Source organism: Lepisosteus oculatus, chromosome 14 (assembly GCF_040954835.1).
Source record: "Lepisosteus oculatus isolate fLepOcu1 chromosome 14, fLepOcu1.hap2, whole genome shotgun sequence".
In the NCBI taxonomy this organism is placed as follows: Eukaryota; Metazoa; Chordata; class Actinopteri; order Semionotiformes; family Lepisosteidae; genus Lepisosteus; species Lepisosteus oculatus.
In genome coordinates this window covers 49,346,523-49,360,544 of record NC_090709.1, presented here as the reverse complement: position 1 = coordinate 49,360,544, position 14,022 = coordinate 49,346,523, and the positions used below count along the sequence as shown (strand labels likewise).

Here is a 14,022-nt window from a genome sequence, read left to right as displayed (position 1 = left end):
CTACATGTTCCTGCCGTCAGCCTACTATACCATGTTCATGCACATCTAGAAATATTACTGCTGTAGTACAGGAGCGAAAGACGAAATGAAAGCACACCCAGTTTAAAAAGGCACATTTGTCAACTGCGGAACTTCACAAGGATGGGATTCACACTACAGAGTAGTAGTTTATGTGGTAATTTCAGGTATAATGTAGGAACTTAAGTTAACTAGTCCCACAGTAATGCGTGGGGTCCTATCAATAGAAAAAAAATACTTGTAACCTAAAAACACAACAACCACGATGCGAGAAGCCTTCCGGGAACCTAGGTAAATCACTGTAGTAGTCTAACAACTACAGAAAATAAAATAAAAAAATACTTAAAGGAACAACTTCAAAACAAAAAGAACATTAAAAACAAATCTGGGAAACAACATAAACACAGAATGTAATGCGAGAGCTTTTTCAAGTCTTGGGTACCCCATCGTGCTCCCTTAGTCCCAGCAGACCTCTCGTCTAAGAAGATATCTCTCATCTATCTGTGTAGAGATCAGCTGGGGGTCCACAGCTGATGGGAATTTAAGTAGTGACCTGCGTCAGCTGCAAAGGAAAAAGTATAGGTTTATTCCATGCTGAAAGGAGAAGGAAACACAACGTGGAACCTTCTTCAGGTGTGACGTGGAATAAACCTTTACCTGTTCCTTTGATGTTAATTTAGACCGGATCTCCAGCAAATACCTAACAGGCTACAATCCTGTTAGATAACCTATAAGTAGCAGTATCTAAAGTGGACAGTTGCTTTCAGTAGCTAAAGACAGGCCACGCTGCTCCAGGTGAGGCTCGAACTCACAACCTCGGCATGACTCTGCTGTGCATTGCTGTATAAGTACCGCACGCTGACAAATTGTGCCACTGAAGCTGCATAAAATCCCTTCCCTTCACAGACTGACGTTGCAGGAAAACAGGATTTCGGCATGTTTTCCGTCTCTCCGTGGGGGAAAGGGACAGTAAAAGAGCAAGGAAACTACAAGGGAAGAAAATGAAAAAATAGTGCTCACTGCAGAAGAAGGAGGAGAGAGATTGTCAGACACGTAAATCAGCCTGGCGGATTTACACTACAAATTTGTCATTTGTAGTGACATTTATGAGTCTTCATGTGTCTGAAACTGTCCAGTTTGTATTTTCATTTAAAAAATCCAGTAAACTTGAATAAGAAAGAAGGCACACTGCACATCTGCGGAACATCACGTCCGAGTTTACAGTGACATCAGAGATTGAAAGCAAAGTCGTTTTTTATTAAAAGTTCAAGGAAACCTGAATATGTTTGCTAGAAGTATTTCAGAATCACAGTGAAATGTAGTACGATTGCTGCACAGATCTGCAGTCTGCAATTAGAATACTGTTTGTGCGTTGTATAAAATACGCCATTCAAAACTTTTCTAAAACTGCAGAGATTCATTTCAGAATGCGTCTTCCTGTAAAAATAAAATATCTATTTTATTTAACGGGCGCTATAAGCAGAGTCTGAAGCCAGCTCCACAGAAGAGCTATATTCAGAGGGCCAAAAAAGTGAATATTTCACCAAGTGGACAATTACTGTACATCATAATCATATTTGTTTTACTCCTCCTGCCATTGCAATTTGTGCACAAAGATTTTTTTTATTTTCAAAATGTATTAGCCTTGATGGGAAAAAAAAAAACAGGGGCACGGTGGCTAAGTGGTAAGGCGTTGGTTTCGTAAACCGAAGAGTGCGGGTTCAAACCCCGTCCGTGCCTGGTTTGCTTACTGCGACATACCTTTATCTAAATCGTCAATTGTCTTGCAATGTAGAAATCTCTATAATAATAAGAAAAGAACTGTCAGTAGTAGTTAATAATCCTTTGACAAAGCAACAGGCATCCTCCACTGCTTGTCAGGATGGCTGAGTGGTCTTAGGTGCCATCCTCAAGAACTCAATTATGTGAAGTGACAGTTTTATGTTATTCACAACCCGGATTTCCCTTCATGTTCATTAAGATGTGTAATTTGTATGTTGCTTATATGAGAACAGTTTCTTCAAAAGTTCTGTCAATTAACAGTGGAGAGCTAGCCGATATATGTCTTCATGAAAACTCTCTTTAAGCCGATTACAAGTATCTTGAGCAAATCTGCGTCATATTTAAAAAAAAAGTTTAGCTCAAGATGCAACAGGAGTATAAATGAATTCTCCCGCCCTACATTCCAAGATATGGAATCTTATTTTTCTTGAAGTTTCTGATGTTGATATTGGAAATTGCCAATTATATCGACTCAGGTAGTCAGTTGTTACGTGCTGTAATTCGATACATGCAAAGCATTTTTATTCCCACAAAATATCAATAAGGTCAATAATGTATTAAACAGTACATGACACTTTTTCTCTAGATGATGTTCACGATGGAACAGTGAGAAAGGCGTGCCTAGATATGCTTGAACCAGCACCTTACTATCGTTTTAGTCCCGACCTGACCGCACTGACCAATGCTACCGGGGTAAAGTTAGCTTGAAGTTCGAAAACGATTTTGGCACGCCTGTAGCGCTTTCGCGAAATCTCTTAGAGTTACAAAAACACATGCTTTGTGTATAAAATACATTGTGAATGCTTTCTCAGCCTTCACTTTGTCGTTTTTTATGACGTTTTTTTAACCACACTCGAATATTCTTTTGTCCATATCTTCGCAATGGAAGCACAGAACGCCTTCAAACCAAATGCATTTTAAAGACCACAACTTGTGGATATTTCCAGAGCCTCTACATCAAAGTATCAGTGAGCTAATTATCTTTTTTTAAACCTCTGGTTTTTCATCGATGCGTAATTACGCACGAACTGGAACCCGGGGGACCACTGTGTGCACACGTTCACAACACGAGAAATACTGTTCAATATGGCTTCGTGAGAAAAACCCGTATATGACCATAGGAAGCAGAACAGCGCAGTCTCCAATTACCCAGACTGTAAGCACGGGAATAAAGCTTTGTTTGATTAACCCGTCCTTTACATCCTATTTTCATTCAGGTAAGGGTCAACTATATTGACAATACTACTGACAACAGGAAGATTAAAATATTCTTTTCTCAGCAGCTTATTAAAAACAGCTCCCATGATGTTCAGACCGACTTTTTACACAGAACACTGACACAGCTTTGTGTTCTGAATCTCTTTTTCTCGTGCTTTTATTTAATGTGGCACAATGCACTGGGATAGGGGTATTCTGTTCACAAACCAATAGCATTTAAACCACAGCACCCACAATGCTGCAAGAGTATTGCACACTAAGCAGGTCCTCTGACTTTTCCCAGCTTTGTTTTGGGTTGTGGAACCTTTATTTTTGTATGCTTTTTTGAAGATAACACTACAGGTAATACACTGGGACAGGTCGTCTTCACGGCTCAATAGCATTTCAAATACAACAGCCACACTGCTGAAACCAAGTGTTTTACACACCAAACAGGCCCCCTAACCTTATACAACCTTGCTGTGGCTGTGCCCCTTTCTTTATTTTTTTTATGATTTTTTGAAGATAACACTACAGGTGATACACTGGGATAGGTGGGTCTTCTTCGTGGCTCAATAGCTCTTCAAGCACAACACCCACAGTGCTGCAACCAGGTGTTTTACACACCAAACAGGCCCCCTAACCTTATACAACCTTGCTGTGGCTGTGGCCCCTTTCTTTATTTTTTATGATTTTTTCAATATGGCACCATTAGACAGGCGGAACATGGGGATGGGCGGGTGCTATTCATGAGTCAATAGCTCTTCAAGCAAAACAGCCACAGTGCTGCAACCAGGTGTTTTACACACCAGACAGCTTCCCTAAACTTATACAACCTTGCTTTGAGTTGTGGACCATTTCTTTATTTTTTAATTATTTTTTTACTGTGATCAAGTGTTGTGCTCACTAGGCAGGCCTCCTGACCTTTCACAGTCATGCTTTGTTGTGTGAAACTTTAATTCTCTTTTTAGGATTTTTTGAACATGGCAACTTCCACCGAGATGTGTAGGGGGTGGGGGGTGCCCTTCAATAGCTTTTTCATCTATACACACAAACAGATGTAACCAAGACACTCAGAACCTGTCACGCAGGGGCTGAATGCTGAGGATAGGGATCCAATGCGGTGCCCTTGGTAAGGTTGGCGCGAGACGCAGGCGTAGTCAGAGTAAACAAGCAGGGGTCCGAATCCGGGAAGGCGTAGTACAGGCATAGGCACAGAATCGACAGGCGAAGGCGTAGTCGAGGGATTGGCAGGGGTCAGAGTCAGGGAAGGCGTAGAAGTTGCGTCGGTGTGGATTCAGAAGGCAGAGGCGTAAACGAAGAGACAGGCTGGGGTCAGGATCCGAGAAAGCGTAAAATAGGCGAAGGTACAAAATTGAGTGGCTAAAGCGGTAGTCAGAAAAGCGGGGTCGAGGTCCAGGGGAGAAGTCGTAGTAAAACAAAGGTGTAGTTAGTAGGTAAGCTCCGGGAGAGAATCTCAATCATGAGCAATGACCGGGGGACAGATGAGGGTTTAAGTTGAGGACTGATTGACGCGTACATGTTAGGTACGGGGAGAGCTCGAGGGAATGTGGGAGCGCTTGCTTGCATGAGGGAGATTCGTGACAGAACCAACAGAATCAACCTGAACTCATAGAAAAACAAGAATGCCCCTGAGACACCTGCACCCCCCTCCTGGACCGCTCTGGTATCAACACCCCCAAACCCATCCATTCCAGCTAACAAGACTCAGAATGGGTGCAACCCTCCAACCTGGACCAAGAACTTCCAATCTCTGATGTTACTATCTCTAAAGTCGGACGTCATGTTCTGCGGATGTGCAGTGTGCCTTTTCTCTTGTCGTGTTCAAAGTGATTCGTTGCATACGCTCCTGACTGCATGTTCTATATTCCTCTGTTATTTCATCCAGATGACCTATGTGGTGTGATCACAAGGTTCAGCACCAGCAGAACCTGCAGACACATCAGCTGACCTCGACATGATTTGAACACGCAATCTTCTGAGCTGGAGTCAGACGCGCTACCGTTGCTCCACAAGGTCACTTGCTACAAGTGCTTTTAATTCCCCCAAAGAGAAAAATCAGCGTCCCTGAAAAAGATTTTGTTTTCATTCTCTCCTGTGAGAAGCGCTGCTCTTCTGAAGAGGGTCTTTTCTTCCCAGACCACAGATTCTTCTTCCTGCCTGGCTCTCACACAGAGAGCAGGCACACCATCTCCACTAATGTGTTTACTATATTTATAGATCTGACCCCCTACAGCCACGATATTCCTGAACAGGATATTTACCACCAGCCTCGTGAACTTCTCATCTTGACCTCTCCCAGGAGGAGCCAATTAACACAGAATCCTCTCTCCATTTAGCAAATAACACAAAACACTGTTTACCTGTCAAGACAGAAAACCTGGCTGCTCCAGGTGAGGCTTAAACTCACAACCTCGGCATGACACCACTGATTATGTCATTTTACATGGCCTGAACCAGGAAAGAGATTGGAACTCAAGAAGTTATGGTGCTGTTTTAATACTTGCCTACTCTTTCAATTTTTCGGTCAAATCTTTTATTTTGGAGTACTTTCAATTGATGTTAATCCTTGTCCCGATGAACCACTCTGGGCCATGGTGAGTCTTGAATAATGTTCTTATAAGCTTCAGTTTGAAAAAGTGCGCTCTCCAGAAGCTACCAAAATCGCTAATGGTTACATAAAACTTAATGCAAAAGCTACGTTCGGGGTTGAAAAAGAATATTACTTGCTATGAATACAAACACTGTTACAGGAGGGGTGTTAGAGCTATTTTAGCTTAGATCATCAATTCATCTTACAGTTCTTCTCTGTCTATATCAACAGTGTTATCGCTACTGAGCGCTAAAGGCAGGTCCTGGCAATACTTTATGGGATCTGCTTTAGAAAACACTTAAAAAATATATTTCCACTACCATACATAAAGTAAAAGATACCGATTGCAGCTAGAAGCAAATTCCAATCGAAAATGTATCAGCTTTAAAATGTTCTTTTGGAGCCATACAACGATCAGTATGAGACTCAAAATATAACTGTGTTTGATTGTACAGCATAGATTGTACAGCATTTATCTTTATATTTATGTTAAAATTAAGGTAAATATATTAAAATATCAACATCCACCTTCACAGTGCTAACGTAACAATGCTTGTCAAGTTCTCAAACAATTCCTCGTTGTATTTCTAAACGATTTTAGCAGAGGACGCAACAGGAGTATAACTGATATCTCCCGCCAGCCATTCAAATATACTTTTCCATGGGTGAAAATGGTTTTCTGGGGAGTTGCGGTGTTGATCACTATTGGACTTCCCCGGTCTCTAGTGTTGTTGTTAGACACAAGCAAAAGACTTAATGTATAAAGAGGGTTATGGTTTCAGCTTTAGTGGAGACAGTGTTTACATCCCTGGGTGGGTTTGAACCACCAATCTTTCAGTTAATAGTAGAACACTCTCACCGATTGCGCCACGGAGAGCGATGAGAGAAGGTGTGCTCCATTTGCACCTTTCCAGTCAAAAAATAAACATCGCTTGCGTTTTCAAGCCACAACCCATTTGTATCTGCTAGGCGGAACAGTCGTCGTGCACAAAGAACGCTTTGAAAAGCGTCAAAGGCAAGTCATTCTGAGTTGGTTGTTTGTGTTTTCCGTTCAGACGCAAAATGCTGAAATGATCTCTCGGCTCCTAGGTTGTCATTTCTGCTCTGTAAAGGAATAACAGCACGCGTCGGCTTCCAGCACGGTGGGTCGGGACACGATGTTGGGGGTCGGAGAGAGCGATGTCCTCCTCGTAAGTATTGTAACGCCCTCGCCCGGTGGTGAGGAGGAAGAGTACCTAGGCACTCATAGCACCACGGAGGAGGCTGGGAGTTGTAGCTGGGGAGTGTCTGAGGGTCAGCTCGATGACCAGCAGCTGACCCTCCATATATAAATAGTGTCGTAGTAGTTTTAGTGTCCTGTGTAGCCTTATAAGTGTATAGCCTGTTGTTAAGTAATTACCACCCTAAAGATGTGTACGTGTTCCCTCAGTCTCCTCATGTGTGTGTAGATCCTATGCTGTTCAGCAGTCTCTCGAAAAACTAAGTAAAGTTTTTAAAGATACTTTGTCAGCTTGACATCAAGGCAGAAAACAAAAACCTTCTTGAGTCCTCTCAACCCAGATGCGCTCTGCCACTTTTTGCATTATGCAGGGAACGACATCTGCCGAGATCACTTTTGTGTCAATGCAAATCGTAGTGTGCCCTTCGTTTTAATGTTGGTTATCCTGGCGTACTGCTTCTGTCTGTGAAACTTGAATGTTCTGCTTCTTCACACCGAATCGTTGGCGGGGGTTGATCTTGTTAAATCTTTGCGCATAGCGCTCCTTTGGAAGTGCTTTGTCCAAGTTCAAAAGCAATCGTGGGATTGACTTCATGCATTCAAAAAACATACCTTTCACGACAGATTTAAATGGGGAATGGAGTCTGCTTCTTGCTGTTTTTCCTGTGGTTGCAGTTACAAAGTTGACCATGCTTTCACATTCTGTTAACAGTATTCACTGGGTGAGCTTTATCAATTGAATAGGAAAGGACATCGCTGCTTCGGCTCCAAAAAATAATCTGTAGTGTGTTTTTTTTCTGTGCACTTTGCCATCTTTTATAGCTTGTAAAAATGCCGGCAAAGTTAATTTTTCTCCTCTTTAAAAGAAAAAGGATTAGCTGGGGCGAGCTCCGTTTACCATTCTTTCAGTTAACCGCCGAACTCACGAACTGATTAAACTGCAGAGCCACAGGCACGTCTCTTTTCTCCATTCTCTGGGTCAGGGTGAAAAAAAAATTTGCTGGTATTAGCTGGCCTGCTGGGAGTACCTCTTCTTCACTGATAAGCAAGATTTGTGTTTCATCTTTCGCAAGCTGTATAGATAGTGCTAAATGATTAAAGTGCAGCGCCACCGAAACTGTTTTTTTCAATTTGCAGGGTTTAACAATATACATATTTGATCAAACTGAGAAACAGGAACGTATCTTAGCCCGAGCAGATAAATTATAACCTATAGTATTCATACCGGGAACTTAGATGCAGATAAGAGCTACAGCTATCACAACTAGTGTTTAAAATAGTAATAGCTCCTGTCTATTTACACTGTAATTTACCCTAGCGTTTCCATAAACAATTTGCTTGTAAGAATGCTAAAAACTTAAATGGGTATTTAAAAAAAATATTCTGAATCTTTTCGCCATTAACAGTTTCACTGTGACTTTGCAGGTAACACGTCCATTATGAAAATCATCTTTCGAACGCGATAATAACCGCACCGGAAAAAAAAATATCGGGGAAAGAATCGCGAAAATCGGCTCTTCAGAAATTGGAAATATATTCCCGAGAGGAGTGCTTTTCTCGACGATTAACACTTTGCAGGAGTCACTTCTTTCAATGAACATCTGCAGGTTTCCGTAGTGTGCCTGCAAAGAGTGATTAATTCGAGACTGGCACATGTCCCGATTTTATTTAACAATGCTACAGTAGATACACATTTTCTAATGCAGCCTTCATTACAATACAGTTTATTTATCGAAAGCCTGTTATGTAAAAAAGAGTGAAACAAAAATATATGGATTACAATCTTTCAAAGCTGAAGATGTGACTTAGATAAATTGACATTTTACGTATCCAGACGCTTTTTTTATTATTATTTTTATTTATTTATTTTTTATTTTATTTTTTTCAGATGCTTTTCAACCTCTGCTTTTAGAACTGTGCTGTGCTTCCTGAATCACAGGAGCGATCTCTTTTTAGAGCAGTTGATTAGTCTGAACAGCTGGAGCTGTTCAGACTACTTTTGCTATTTCTCAAATGCTTCAATCATTTTTCTTTCACGCTAGGAAGCGAGTGTGTTTGGTTTTCGTTTCACTGATTCTCATTGAAGATTTGGGAATTAACGACAAAAGAATCAGTTGCTTAGGAAAGTAGAAGCTTTGGTTCACAACGATCTTGAAGACACGCCCATGTAGAGCAGCTTGTGATGATTCGTACTATAAAAGACCAAGTGCTCAAAGTGACGTCTGCGTTAACTGTTTAGACTTTTCATCTTGGGTGCACTTTTCGAAAGCAAAGATAGAAAAGTTGTGTTGCATCACACTAAGATAGCTATCAGCAGAGTGGCGCAGCGGAAGCGTGCTGGGCCCATAACCCAGAAGTCGATGGATCGAAACCATCCTCTGCTATGTACATTTTATGCACGATTGATAAGCACACCATCCGTTTAACGAAGTGCATTAAAACTATTTTTTTCTCTCGTGTGTATGCAAGCTTCACACTTACGGTACTCTTTCATCTTTACCAATAGCAGATGCCCAAATGTATCTTTGGTTGTTCTGCGATCCTTGATAGTTTCCTCAAATTCTTCAAATGAACATCCATATCAAAACAATTATGTTTATATATATTACAATTAAGGTACATATTTAAAATAGCAGCGCACATTTGTATAATACTTATTTAATAATAATTGTCAAGGACTGTCAAGTTCTCCAACAAATCTGTGTTCTAATTATAAAATATTTTTGCTAAGGATACAACGGGTGTATAAATGAATTCTCCCAACAGCCAGTTGAAGAAAAATTCCCCATGTGAAGATGGTTTTCTTGGACATTGACTTAGGTACTTAATTCTTTACTTGTAGTTCCACACAAGTAAAACGCACATTTTCTGCGAAGTTCAAGAGGGTTTGCAAAGAAATCCCATCAATTTTTAGCGAAGGTTATGTTACATCATAACAATCTGAAGCGTGTCCCTGAGTGTGCTTGAACCACCAGCTCTTTGTTTAATAGCTGCACAGAGACACATTTTCACCATTCATACGTTTGCAGTTTAAGAAAATAAAATACTGGCATTTTCCTGTCAGCTGGCAGTACTTCTTCTGCACTGACGAAGAATAATCAAGAACTTTATTTCATCTTTCACAGGTTTTTATTTTCATAAAAGGAAGTGAATACTTGTATTAAGCTAAATCAAGACGATGGAGATGCACTGCCGTTGTTTTTCTGCACATTTCGTTAAAATGAGAAAAAATCACTGGCATTTTTTTGCAGTATTTCTTCTGTCCTGATAAGCAAGATTGTTTTTTATCTTTCAGAAGTTGTATGAATGTCTTGAAGTTCAGAAACGACTTGTTCCAGAAAGGAACACTTGCTTCAAAGTAAATCAAGACGTATGTCTCTCTCACTGCGTGTGCTCTTATCTGTCCATCTCTCTCTCTCCTGTTCTCTCTGGCAGTCTGTGTAGAGTATCTAAAGGGGATGTAACACCACCTGGCAAAGAAGAAAAATTCTCAGAGGCAGAATAAAAAATCAATATTCTCTTCTCATTCGGATTCACAGTGTAGACTAACACTCAGACTGAAGCTCAACTCCATACTGCTCGCTATCTTCACAATCCAGGACCAGAAAATATTCAGACAATCAGTGCTGCTTCATGAATAATATCAGAACAGCTTGGACTCAAGTCACATCTCCCCCTTTTCTCCTTCCTAACAGCCTCTTAGAGACAGAGAAGACCTCCTGGTTCTCCTCTCTGTGAACTGGGCTCAGGGGTCACTGATCTGGCAGCTGTGGGCTCTGTTCCAGGTCAGAAGCAAGAAGTTTCTATTAACCCTTTCCAGGACTTCCAGCCCTTCAGTATTACTTTCTTTACTGTATGTCAGCCTCCCAAAATTTATAAATGTTTTATAACACACATGAGTGTGGAATTATCTTATTATTTATATATAGTATTTATGTAATAAACACCAGTAGTGAGACTATGATCAGTATATTGATTATTTGTAACCAATGGTCCGATGCTCGTGTCTACAATAGTGACCATTTGACCAGTCTGTAGCTCTGAGCAGTGGGACTCAGATCACACAGAAGACCTGTCTGTGTGTGATTCCACACCAGCCCTGGGATTCAGCTACTCTCACAAATGTCTCACAGACTGTCTTATAAATTTACAATTAGATGAAGTCATGTAACAGTTTTACAGATAATTTAAATAATCAGACAGCAGTTTTGGCAGTGGATACATCTCCACATGGGGGAAAGGGACAGTAAAATAGTAAGGAAAATACAAAAGAAGAAACTGAAATATATGCGCTCACTGTAAAGTACGAAGAGGTGGTCAGACAAGCAAAACAGCTTTGCGGATAATGCGAAGCGACATTGTTTTGTGTCAATCAGCTCACGGATTCAGCTTCATGTGCCTTAAGCTGTGCATGCCTTCATGAAGACTCTCTTTAAGATGATTGCACCTTTCATTGTCAAATCGCCTTCTTTGGATACAAAAGTTGCACCAATACTAAGAGAAAGGATGAGGAATGGCTTTTATCAAGCGATTGCATTGTTTGTTTGACTGAGGATCCTTGTGTGCTGAACTGGCCTCTGGAGAAGTGTAGTGCAGTAAAACAGAAGGTTTGTGTCACTCAAGATTGTTACAGAACAGAACAATACAATTACAATACTTTTGTGAGAGTAAATATTACTGGTGCATCACAGTTCTTATAATGGTGAAAACAGGAGCACCTTCTCTACATTTTTGACTGAAGTATTTAAACGGAAAGAAATACTATCACTATGCAATTCATAAATGCAATTGAGCTCCTATAAAAGTTCTAGTCTGATGAAACAATGTATAGAATTAGGTGACAATATCGGAATTCATTCAAATGCACGAGATTAATTTTCAGCAACAAAAAAAGTGCTCGGAAATATTTTACAAGAATGAAACCTTACATTCACCTAAATAAGCATTCACCCTCTACATTAGCAGAGAACAGTAGGACAGAAGGTTAGTGTCACTGGACACTGCATCAGAGAGGCCGATCTCTTCTCCCTCATTATGCAGGCTTACCTACTCATGATGAACTGTCCTCCAGCGATACTCAGCTGCCATCATCGACTCAGACATGACGTTCATGTACATATTATACCTTAATATGGCACTGCGTTACAATAATTTGATCAAAACAACTGGTGAATAAATAATAATCAAATATTTTTTCCTTTCTTTTAGTAGCTAAAGACCAAAAAAGAAGCATTTATTCTTTTCCTCTCCTACCAGCCCTTACAAGTCAGTAAGTTTTTAGTTTAGAGCTGGATTAAAGCTCCAGTCTCTTTGAGGGTTGAGTTGGAATCCCACATCTGCCAAATATCTCCAACTATCTCAGTGTTAAGAAGCAAAAAAACTCACATTTGCTGCAGAAGGAACAGGAGAATTCGTGCCATTCAGCCTTATAGCGTGATGTCATTTTCTCATTCTCATTTTTAGATGCTTGTGATCGAATCTATGATCCTTATGAGTGTGGTCACCCTCCATAAAGGTAGCACAGATACAACGTAGTTCAGGTGGGTAGCTGCGTCAGCATGCGTAGGCTGCAAAGGAACAAGTAATAGGTTTATTCCATGCTGAAAAAAAGAAGAAAGAGAACACAACGTTTCGGCCGTGGAGCCTTCTTCTACTTGTTCCTTTGCAGATACAACGTGCCACGTTTTCAGAGAATCACATTAATTACAGGTCAGAAGAAGGCGACAAAGTGTCCGCTAGGCAGTCCAGCGATTTCAATGGTGTTCTCTGTTGTTTAGGTCCAGAATGACACCCGTTACAACCAGGAAACACACAGTGTCAGGCATCAAAAAGACTTCCCAAAACCCTGATCCTCTCCTTGATCCGGTGATGGCATCCAGACATTTCCTGCAACACAGCCAGGATACGGTCTTCAACAACACGAGTGAAAAGCTAATTCCCAACCTTTGCAATCCTTTGCAAAGAAGGACCACATGTGCTCAGTGTTAAATGCACTGTTCATTATTAATAATAATAATAATCTTTACATTATATAGCGCTTTTAAAGGTGGCTTTTCAAAGCACTTTACAGAATGACAACAATAAAGTTAAAAAAATACACAAGATAAGCAGGATGAGAATACACAGTTAGAGGAGACAATAGATGGTGGTATTAAATACAGTAGGAACAGAGGGGTAAAGAATAGTGCATTAAAAGCTCTTCTAAAGAAGAGGGTTTTGAGTCTGGATTTGAAGGAGTTTAGAGAAGGTGACTGATATCCTTGGGGATAAAGATCCAGAGCTTTGGGGCAAAACAGGAGAAGGCCCTGTCACCCATAGAGTGTAGTCCAGATGGACTGGGGGACAGATAGGAAAACACAATTAGAAGAGCGAAGGTTGTGAGGTGGGGAGTAGGGCGATAACCCAGACAGGTACTGAGGTGCCAAGCCATGGAGAGCCTTATAGCTGAGCTTGAGGATTTTGAAGTTGACAGGAAGCCAGTGCAAGGACTCCAGGACAGGAGTGATGTGATCACAGTCCAGTGCTAATTTCTTTCTTGTGGCTGCTGGTTCATTTTCAACTGTGGACTCTTAAGAAGTCCTGTATTTGACTTGATCAACACCAATCCCTAGAGGATTTCGAAAGGTTCAATAAAAATGATACATGACTCTGGTGGGACTCGAACCCACAACCTTTGAATGACTTCATTCTATCAAGGCCTAGAAGTCCAACGCGCTCTCCATTGCGCCACAGAGCCAGCTGTATGAAAAAGAGTTTGCCCCCTTCCTGATTTCTTATTTTTTTGCATGTTTGTCACACTGAAAGTTTTAGATCATCAAATAAATTGAAATATTAGACAAAGATAACACAAGTAAACACAAAATGCAGTTTTTAAATGAAGGTTTTTATTATTAAGGGAAAAATTAAACCTACATGGCCCTGTCTGAAAAAGTGATTGAGATTTATCAGTCTGGAAAAGTTTATAAAGCCAGTTCTAAAGACCAAAATTACCCCAAGAGCACAGCGAAGACTCATCCAAGAGGTCACAAAAAACCCCACAACAACATCCAAAGAACTGCAGGCTTCACTTGCCTCAGTTAAGGTCAGTGTTCATGACTCCACCATAAGAAAGAGACTGGGCAAAAATGGCCTGCATGGCAGAATTCCAAGACGAAAACCACTGATGAGCCAGAAAACATCTTGATGACCCCCA

At 40.7% G+C, this 14,022-nt stretch overlaps 3 non-coding genes across 3 annotated transcripts; 1 reads left to right on the top strand and 2 right to left on the bottom strand.

Moving 5' to 3' along the window:
• Window positions 1–805: 805 nt before the first annotated feature.
• Window positions 806–899, bottom strand: trnai-uau (transfer RNA isoleucine (anticodon UAU)). The gene is made up of 2 exons: window positions 862–899; window positions 806–841 (listed from the first exon to the last, which is right to left on the bottom strand). It is a non-coding gene; the product is annotated as a tRNA-Ile (tRNA).
• A 787-nt stretch (window positions 900–1,686) lies between these two features.
• Window positions 1,687–1,758, top strand: trnat-cgu (transfer RNA threonine (anticodon CGU)). The gene has a single exon. It is a non-coding gene; the product is annotated as a tRNA-Thr (tRNA).
• An 11,715-nt stretch (window positions 1,759–13,473) lies between these two features.
• Window positions 13,474–13,566, bottom strand: trnar-ucu (transfer RNA arginine (anticodon UCU)). The gene is made up of 2 exons: window positions 13,530–13,566; window positions 13,474–13,509 (listed from the first exon to the last, which is right to left on the bottom strand). It is a non-coding gene; the product is annotated as a tRNA-Arg (tRNA).
• Between the last annotated feature and the right edge of the window lie 456 nt (window positions 13,567–14,022).